We start from the raw sequence: 9,594 nt of genomic DNA on the forward strand, positions 1-9,594 counted from the left end.
CCATCATTATACGAAGCTGGAATGGAAATTGAGGATGATTTGTGGACTATACCAAAGAAAACTTTGACAGACACTGGACATAGCTTGTGAGTATTTTCCAGCCAGGATCAGGCCTTGGACTCTGGAGAAACCAAGTTGCTACAGCGTTCACAGACAATAGGTGCAAGGGAGTTCATGGAGCGTAACCAAAAATAAAACAACAAAATAAAACCTGCAGAGTAAAATCTTGTCCTATGTAAAGTTCAAGCTCAGCTCAAAACTTAATAAATTAGTAGTTTTCTTGGGCTCAGTCACGAAAGACTCTTTGAAAGTGATTCTTAATGTCATGAATGTCAGACATACTATCAAATCCCCAGAGATTTGCTCCATAGAGAGATGTTGTTAATGCTAAAACTGCGTTCGTATTATAAACCTGGGCAAATGTGTTTTCATGTTGCAGTTGATCTTTCCCTTGCACCCAAGGGCAGCATCAATGTTCTGGCTTAGTATATATGCTGCTTTCTGTTGGGGCCATGGTAGTTTCCAGCCTAGTTCAAAAGCAAGATTGTCAAACCAGTGAACTTTCTCAGGCCGGAATGGGTCGGATTTCAGCTTGTATTTACACATAATAGATGTGTGTGTTCACCAATTTTGAAGCCTAAGCACGCCTTCTTAGAGCCATTTCATACTTGCATGGGATTTACATGGGTGGATTGCTTCGCACTCATGGATAAAACAAAACTTCTCGCAACGTAATGCAAATAAAAAAGTACTGGTTGAACTACTGAAACCTGAACCCAGACAATGGTGAACAAAGAGAGTCATATTACAGAAACTCTATAGGATGCAAAAAAATCAGGAACAATCTGTTTGCATCATTTGTGTTGCTTGTCTCGTACAAAACAGAACAAATTACAGTAACGTCAATATTAAAGTTTTTCACTTAGGAAGAACTAAAAAAAATAATTACATACTATTGCTGTGTTTACATAATTGAAAATAAAAAAACGACATGTAATGTGAAGCATTGCAAGTAAATAGCATGGGCTCGCAGCTCATACCTAGCTCACTGGAAAGTGAACCTGCATTTCTGCCGTTTTGGGAGCCAGCAGCCTCGAGAGGGGAAATACTTTGCACGGACTGTTTGTTGCCGGTCACAGCACAGGGGCCGGGACTGCGAGACCCAGGGTTTAGCGCATAGCAACTCAGCGCACCTGGATTCTCTTCCCGCCCCCTGCACCTCCTACTCTCCCTATATGGTAACGCGTCAACGCGTAGCGGGACGCGTGTGGGACACCCAGGCGAAGACCGGGCAAAGGGCGGGCCCTCTGAGGCCCTCAGAGACCGAGAGAGGCCGGGCTGGTCCCACTCTCTGAACTTAGGTATCGTGTTAATAATCCTTTTATTTTACTCTATTGTGATGGCTTTAAGTCCGGGGAAATTGTTCCATGAGAAGGTAGGAACTACAATTAACGGTCCTTTAGATAATTATTTCACGAAGGCTCTTGTGGTCCAAGACAAGGAGAAAATGTTGGCAGTTCGTAGAGCTGAGCGTCGTCGCTCTATCGAAGGTTTTAAGAACATAACCCCTGTCGTTTCTCCACTCATAGACCTGCATAATATTGCTGAGGGGACTTTATCCACACAAGATCCCTTATGTTTGGAAAGTTTTCCGCTTTTGTTGCGTGACTTTACTCCAACCCCAACTCCAACTCCCATGGGTCAAACTGGACAAAATACATCACAAATATCACCATCGATAACTGTATTGCCTGAAGCTAACTCGTGTACTCGGTCATTGTCAAGACCAAAACAAGTTGCTGCAACTAAACAGAGGAAAATTGTGCTGGCTAAAAGCTTTGGGCAACCGCCTGCCAAAAAAAGAAGGAAGGGGGTGGCTCTGCAAAAGCCTAAAATTAGCCATTCGGACTTTGGAAAATCTAACAAAGACATTTAGAACATTGCTTAAAAAAACCCTTGCTGATCAACCTAATAGGCTCTCCCAGATTAGCATGCCTCTTTCTCCTACAGTTGTTCAGGTGGTGAATGTCGCTGTTCCAATAGCTGAAAAGGTTGACATTCTTCAAGTGGATGATTCTCCAGTAGCCTCACTCGATAATATGGAGCATTTAATTAGATCATTTATTTTACCCATTATTGAGGGATTGAGGAGGGTGGAGAAAAAACTCGAAGTAATTGAAATGGCTGTTAATAATTATCATGGTTTAAACGAGGTTGTGGGGAGTGGGGTATTGAAACCTCCAGTTATGGTGTCCACGTATACTCCTAGTGTCTTTACAAATTCTGACCAACCGACAACCCCAATTATTGCCCCAAATCAAATAGTTTCACCACCTAAACAGATCACTACCACAGTTCCTAAACCAGTAAGTATTGCACAGACAGGATCTGCGAAACCATCAAAGGGGGCCTTCCAACAACCAAAAGGAGATCCAATTAGATATACCAGGCCACCACCCCGTAGAATCCCCCAAGCAGAATTGCCCCCTGAAGCGGCCCCGTATGTAGTTGTTTTGACGGGGGTACCTACTTTACCAAACCATAAGAGGGAGGGATATTTTCAACTTAGAAATAAGATCATGCACTGGTTAGCACAATATAGACCTCTATCACACGACATCGAAGGTGACATAATGCATGTTAGACGACTCCCATGGTTGGGCAGTAGGGTTAAGGACATGGATGGTGATCTGGTAGTGATTAACTTTAGAGATCCCCGAGGAGTAACCTATATTCTGAATTGGCCGCAGGGTGGAGGTGGAAATACTATTATACCACGCCCCCTGACTTACTTTTATCCTAGGTCTCTGGTCTTTCCCCCCCAACCACACTGGTGCCCAGTTTCCTAACCAGATTGTCCCCCCCTTATTTTCCATCAATTCTGGGTTCTCAGTAGAACCCCGACAATATCATCCAGTCGTAGACCCCTTTGGGTGGAATAAGGTACCATCTAGGTCTACTAGAAACTCGAATAGGAGGATGGAACATTTGAGACCATTTACACCTTTGGAAACATTTAATAGATATGACATCTTCTCTGGGCTAGATGATTGCGATTGAAGATCACTGAATGACCAGCAAAAAGCTGGCCATACTCTTCCAACAGTGGCTACTGTGGGTGGGTGTAAAACGGGACAGGAACTATTACAATCCTTGCCGGAGAGCATAGGTGCTAACCATTCTAACCCTTCAGTATCCGCTACATGTAACATAGTCTACGATCTGTTATCGATGCCCATCCTGTCCATCTCGGCTGATGAGTCATTGACCCAAGACCTAATATCATCAAGGTCAAACCTTATGGAAGGAGTTTTGGAAAATGGAGGTATTCTGAATTCAGGGCAGTCAACTGGTAACCAATTTCCATTTGTGGCTGAGTCCATATTGGGGGCTTGTAACGAAGTGGTCATGAATCAGGGGTTAGCTCCTGTAGGGGTAAAACCAGTATCGGGAGGGATAAGACCAAGCACACTAGAAAGTATAGTTTTAATATCATGGAATATTGCTGGTTTAGCTAAAAATCTTATGATCCAGATTGGGCCAAATATATAGATTCTTGCGATTTCTGCCTGCTACAAGAGACTTGGTCCCTTGAAACGCCACACAGGATGGGTTATAGGACCTATAATATCGCGGCAATTCCATCAGCCAGGGGGAGACCTTCGGGAGGGCTTACAATCTGGATTAGTGTTTCCCTGGAGGTAAAAATTACTCAACTAACTTCAGATTCTGCTGATATACTAGGTCTTTTAGTTAAGCTGAATGACGGAAAGTGTATTGTGTTGTGTAATGTTTACAATCGTCCCTGTGGGTTAGCAAGGGAATCTGAAATTTTCAACAAATTGGATAAACTCCTTACTGAAATCGTAGAGGCACCTACTGGTATAATTGTATGTGGTGATTTTTTTTTTTCTTTTCAGAACAAGATATGTGGTGATTTTAATTGTAATTTCGAACCGATTATAGGTTTTGGTGATGTTTTCTCAGAGGAGGATGGAGCTAATAACATTCCCTCATTATCATATACAGAGGGGGTGAGTTGCACGACACTAGCCACTCAGATTATGAGATTGGTAGCAGTACACGGCCTAAGGGCTTGTAATGGTCGTTTTCCGTCTGACTCTCCGAAAGCGCCAACTTTTGTAAAAAAACAACTACCAAAGTCGGATTGATTACATTTTGGCCTCTTTTGACATCTGGAATTTTTTATTGGACTTTGAAATAGACCATAGATATGAGAGTGACCATCGACCATTGCGTCTGTCAATGCATAATAGCCTAGTTCCTAGTTCTAGGCTTACTGTGATGAATAATACTTTGGATAATCCAATCAATATTGGCCCTTTAATTAGTAATAATAGGAGATCACTTAAATGGGCTAATTTATTAAGTAATAAGGAGGCATTATCCAGTATTTATTCACTTTTTGCGGTTACTTTTGAAAAACATTTAGTCCAACCAGTAGAGGGTGAGGCTTTTATAAACCTACATATTGATTTTTTTGGGGCCTTGGTACCAATTGTGTCGAAAATGTCGGAAAAAAAAGGCTGAATAAAACCAGTTCCTTTGGTACGAAGCAATGGTATAATAAAGAATGTCGAAATTGTAAGAGTAAACTTCTAGAGGCAATAAAGAGCAATTCAACAAACACTATTAGGTCCTTAAGACAAGAGTATAAGAGAGTGCAGCGAATGGCAAGAATTGTATGGGATGAGGAATGTTGGGAGAAGATGCTTTTAGCTGTTAAACTCAAGGATAATGTGGGTTTCTGGCAACTTGTTGCTAATGAGAATATAGGAGGAAGATCACCGGAAGACGTGTTTATTAATGAGCAAACTTGGGTTCATCATTTCACCAATTTATATAAGGCTCCTGATAGTGCAGAGGTTGTAAATAGACCAGAGGTTATAAATAGACCATGGTTGGAAACGCCAACTAATATTGTAGTGTTTAGTCTTGAGGAAACTGAGTTAGCACTCAATGCTGTGAAAAACGGGAAAGCCCCCGGTTTAGATAAAATACCTGGGGATTTGTATAAACATGAGTTCAGCATTTGGGCGGCATACATAAACAAGCTTTTTAATGCAATAGTTGCCGGTGGGAAATTACCACACAGTTGGCGGGGAGCGGAAATTATATTGGTTTTTAAAAAGGGGGATCGATATGACCCTTCTAATTACCGCCCCATTTGTCTTTTAGACATTTTGCAAAAAATATTTTCTAGGCATCTTTTAAATCGAATGGAAACATGGATCGATGAGAATGAGATTCTTACCAAGTTTCAAGCAGGCTTCAGACGTAAGATAAGTACGATAGATCAGGTTTTTAGGTTTTGTTGCATTTGTTGGAAATATGTTTCTTTGTTAAAAGGACATATTTACGTAGCGTTTGTCGATCTTAGGGCAGCTTTTGGTTTAGTTTTGCGGGATCGTTTATGGGATTGTTTATTTGCTATGGGCTTACCCACATGTATACTCCAGCAGTTAGTAAGATTACATGATAATAACTTTGCTAGAGTGCGCTGGGGCCCGAAAGGGGAATTAACAGAACCCATACCTATTAGACGCGGGGTACGTCAAGGATGTGTGTTGGCCCCTACACTTTTTTCTTTATTTGTCAACGACATCCCAGAAATTCTAGATAGGTGTGGCAATGACTCACCAAAATTAAATGGTGTGAGGGTCCCATCTCTGTTATTTGCGGATGATACTATCCTGATCTCGCAAACGCCCATGGGCCTTCAAACCCTATTAAACACTTTTAAAACATATTGTGACTCTAAAGGTCTTGAAATAAATGCGAAAAAAACCAAATGTATGTCTATAAATCCACACAAAACCTTTAAGGGACATTTTTTCCTAAATAATCAAAGGCTTGATCTGGTCACAAATTTTTCGTATTTGGGTGTCACCCTAGATTCAAAAACCTCATGGAGTACACAAATTGAAAAGAGCAAAACCATATATAATCAGAGCTCTCTACCTATTTTAAAGCGCCATGGGGCCAGTTTAAGTAAATCCATATCTCAAGCACTAGAAGTTTACAAATTTAAGGTGCAGTCTGGTGCTTTGTATGGAGCAGAACTCTGGGGTATAAAAGCAGGTAACATCTTTATGAATTGCGAAAATAATTTCTTTAGAAGGTTATTGAAGTTGCCCAGACGTACACCTCTTGTACCCTTGTTTTGGGATTTAGACATGAAAAGAACGGATCATATCGCATTACTTAGGCCACTGTTGTTTTGGGTCAGAATCTGGAGTACTCCTGAACTTACAGATTACAGACAAGGTATAATAGAAGTCAGGTGTCTGGATGATTGTAATACAATCTCATGGCTTAATCATGTTAATCATTGGTTGCATCAAATAGGCCTTGTTCATTATTGGGATGACCCAGCAAGCTTGACGCAAAGATGCAAGATTGAGGTTAAGAATCGATTCTGGTTTTATATAAAACATCATTACCAAAATAATCTTTCTTGTGGGTCCATTACTCGTAGTTTTCTTGATTTTAAGAATGTTCCATTGTTTGAGAAATTTTTAAATGAGATACAACCAGCTCTAGCTAAAAGCCTGTCCCTAAAATTTAGATAGGGTATATTGAAAACAAAAGTAGTACTAGCTAAATGGGATAAGATCCAAGGTCAATCAAAAAGTACAAATTGTACATGTTGTGATTTAAATCTAAATGAAGATGATATCCACATATTGTTCTTTTGTACTGCCTATAAACATGCTAGGAAAAAATGGATCAAACCTCTGTGTAAAGCCTTAGGTATCCGCGTATACCAGGAAGCATATAGGATTGTTAAGACTGACACCAGACGCCTTATTGTGTTTTGTCTAAGCAGATTCCTTTTGAATGTTGGGTATGCACGTAAAACTATGGCCTTAGATCTATAGACAATATACATGTGCATATTAGATACAGGCTAGGTTGATTTTAGATGTGTTAGAGATGGAAATTGTAATATATTTTGATTTCACCTTTATGCCTTTTTAACGGGGATGTTTTATTTTGTTTGGAATGTTTAGTTTCTGCTTCCAACTGACTGTGTAATTATTAAGTATAATGCAAGTTTTATTGTCTGAAATGTACAGTTCTTGCTTCAATTGACTCGGCAATTATTATGTATAATGTGTTGTGTTATATTGTATCTTTTATGGCTAAAAAACAGCCGAAATAAAGAATAAATAAATAAAATAGCATGGGAATAGATGTGCATTTGTGTGGAAGCAAATAGTTAGAATAATATTGGTGGAGTCTAAATGGACAGGAGACAGTTGCGCAAGACCTACTAATCATTGCAGGTTAATGACTGCCCTCCTCCCATCTGTGCAGCTGCTGGAGAAAAACAACAAATTATCTAGTCATCTAGAACACTAATAGCATTTCAATGGCATCTGTGCGTACCTGAAAGTTCAATCTAAGGCAGCTGGATAAATGAACAAATGGATCAGTTACATGGAGGCAGGGACTTTTTTGTGAAAGCATACAACTGCCTAATTAAAACATGTACTGCTGGTGCCCCAACATGTGGAAGGAGCCAAAGTCACTCTCCAGGTTCTCACATAGTTGTCTGGCCACGGCTGCGCTCCCAGGTCAAACAGGATTACTTTAGAAGCCATCCCAGAGTCATTGGATGATCATCCAACTACCTTAGAAGTCATTTACACGTCATCAGACATCATCAAGCTCTTGAAGTCATCAGCAAGCTGCAGAAGCTCAGCCTGAGGATGACTTGAAAATGAGTATCTGATGACTCTAGTAGGTGTCATTATTGGTGATGATTAAAGGATGACTTGAAAAGGAGTACCTGATGACTATAGTAGGTGTCATTATTCATGATGATTTAAGGAGGACGTGAAAATTAGTATCTGCTGACTTCAGAAGGTGTCATTATTCCTGATGATCTGAGGATGACTTGTAAATGACTCCGATAACTTTACAAGATGACATTGTTCCTGATGACTTTGGGGTGATTTGAAAATAAGCATCTGAATACTTCAAAGGTACTATTGTGTTTTCAATAAGATGTTTTTGCGTCTGGTGATTTTAACAAGAATTGTTTGTCTATTTAAAGAGCACGTCCACCACTTTGGTTTCAGTTTTCCAGAAAAATGCAAACTGTTGGATGATTGCACAATGAATTGCAGATAAACGTCTGACCTCCTGCAGCTGGGAGCCCCAAAACCCAAACACACCCCGAACCCCCAAATTAACCCTTGCACCCCAAAACCCAAACACACCCTGAACCCCAATATTAACCCTGGCACCCCGAAACCCAAACACACCCTGAACCCCCAAATTAACCCTTGCACCCCAAAACCAAAACACACCCTAAACCCTAAAATTAACCCTGACACCCCAAAAGCCAAACACACCCTGAACCCCCAAATTAACCCTTGCACCCCAAACCCAAACACACCCTAAACCCTAAAATTAACCCTGGCACCCCAAAACCCAAACACACCCTGAACCCTCAAATTAACCCTTGCACCCCAAACACACCCTGAACCCCAATATTAATCCGTGCACCCCAAAACCCAAATACACCCTAAACCCTAAAATTAACCCTGGCACCCCAAAACCCAAACACACCCTGAACCCCCAAAATAACCCTTGCACCACAAACCCAAACACACCCTAAACCCTAAAATTAACCCTGGCACCCCAAAACCCAAACACACCCTGAACCCCTAAATTAACCCTTGCACCCCAAACACACCCCAAACCCTAAAATTAACCCTAGCACCCCAAAACCCAAACACACCCTGAACCCCCAAATTAACCCTTGCACACCAAACCCAAACACACCCTAAACCCTAATATTAACCCTTGAACTCTAAAACCCAAACACACCCTAAACCCTAACACTAACCCTGGCACCCCAAAACCCAAACAACCTGAACCCCCAAATTAACCCTTGCACCCCAAAACCCAAACACACCCTGAACCCCCAATTAACCCTTGCACACCAAACACAAACACACCCTAAACCCTAATATTAACCCTTGTACCCTAAAACCCAAACACACCCTAAACCCTAAAATTAACCCTCGCACCCCAAACCTAAACATGCTCTAAACCCTTAAATTACACCTGGCCCCCAAAAACACAAACCCACCCTCAACCCTAAAATTACCATGTACGCCCTAAAATCCAAAAGCCCTACAAACCCCCAAACTTTTATGAATGCGGAATGCCGGGAGGCGCTGCTGTGATATGATACTTTCTGTACCCCCAGGCTGCACTTCCTTCATAGAGTATTTCCATAAACACATAGTTTAGTGGAATCAGATTGTTAGATTCTTTAAACAACTGCGGACAGACCTGCTCATGGCCCGAGGAATAGGTCTTGCAAAGGAAAACAAGCGTTGTCGTCATGGTGACTGCCGAATTCACTCCATCACAATACTAAAATACATTTTTAAAAAGCAGTTGCCTCGAACACAATGCCAAAATCACCTACTGTAAACCATCAGTCTGCCGGCTGGCTGGGACTCGAACCGCAGATCCTCAATGAAGAGCAGCTCTCTCACCTTTGCTTCCTCTAGCAAAAGCCTACGCACATCCGGGAGCGCCGGAAGTGAC

At 41.3% G+C, this 9,594-nt stretch overlaps 1 protein-coding gene across 1 annotated transcript in view; it reads right to left on the minus strand.

Annotated features, from left to right (window-relative positions):
- XPNPEP1 (X-prolyl aminopeptidase 1) overlaps nt 1-9,591 on the minus strand; it is a 410,780-nt gene extending 401,189 nt beyond the window's left edge. Inside the window, exon 1 of the mRNA XM_078643742.1 lies at nt 9,473-9,591. The gene's annotated coding sequence lies outside the window, so the exon portion shown is untranslated. The remainder of the gene's footprint in view (nt 1-9,472) is intronic.
- Between the last annotated feature and the right edge of the window lie 3 nt (nt 9,592-9,594).

This window comes from Lissotriton helveticus, chromosome 5_1, assembly GCF_964261635.1.
Source record: "Lissotriton helveticus chromosome 5_1, aLisHel1.1, whole genome shotgun sequence".
NCBI classification, from domain to species: Eukaryota; Metazoa; Chordata; class Amphibia; order Caudata; family Salamandridae; genus Lissotriton; species Lissotriton helveticus.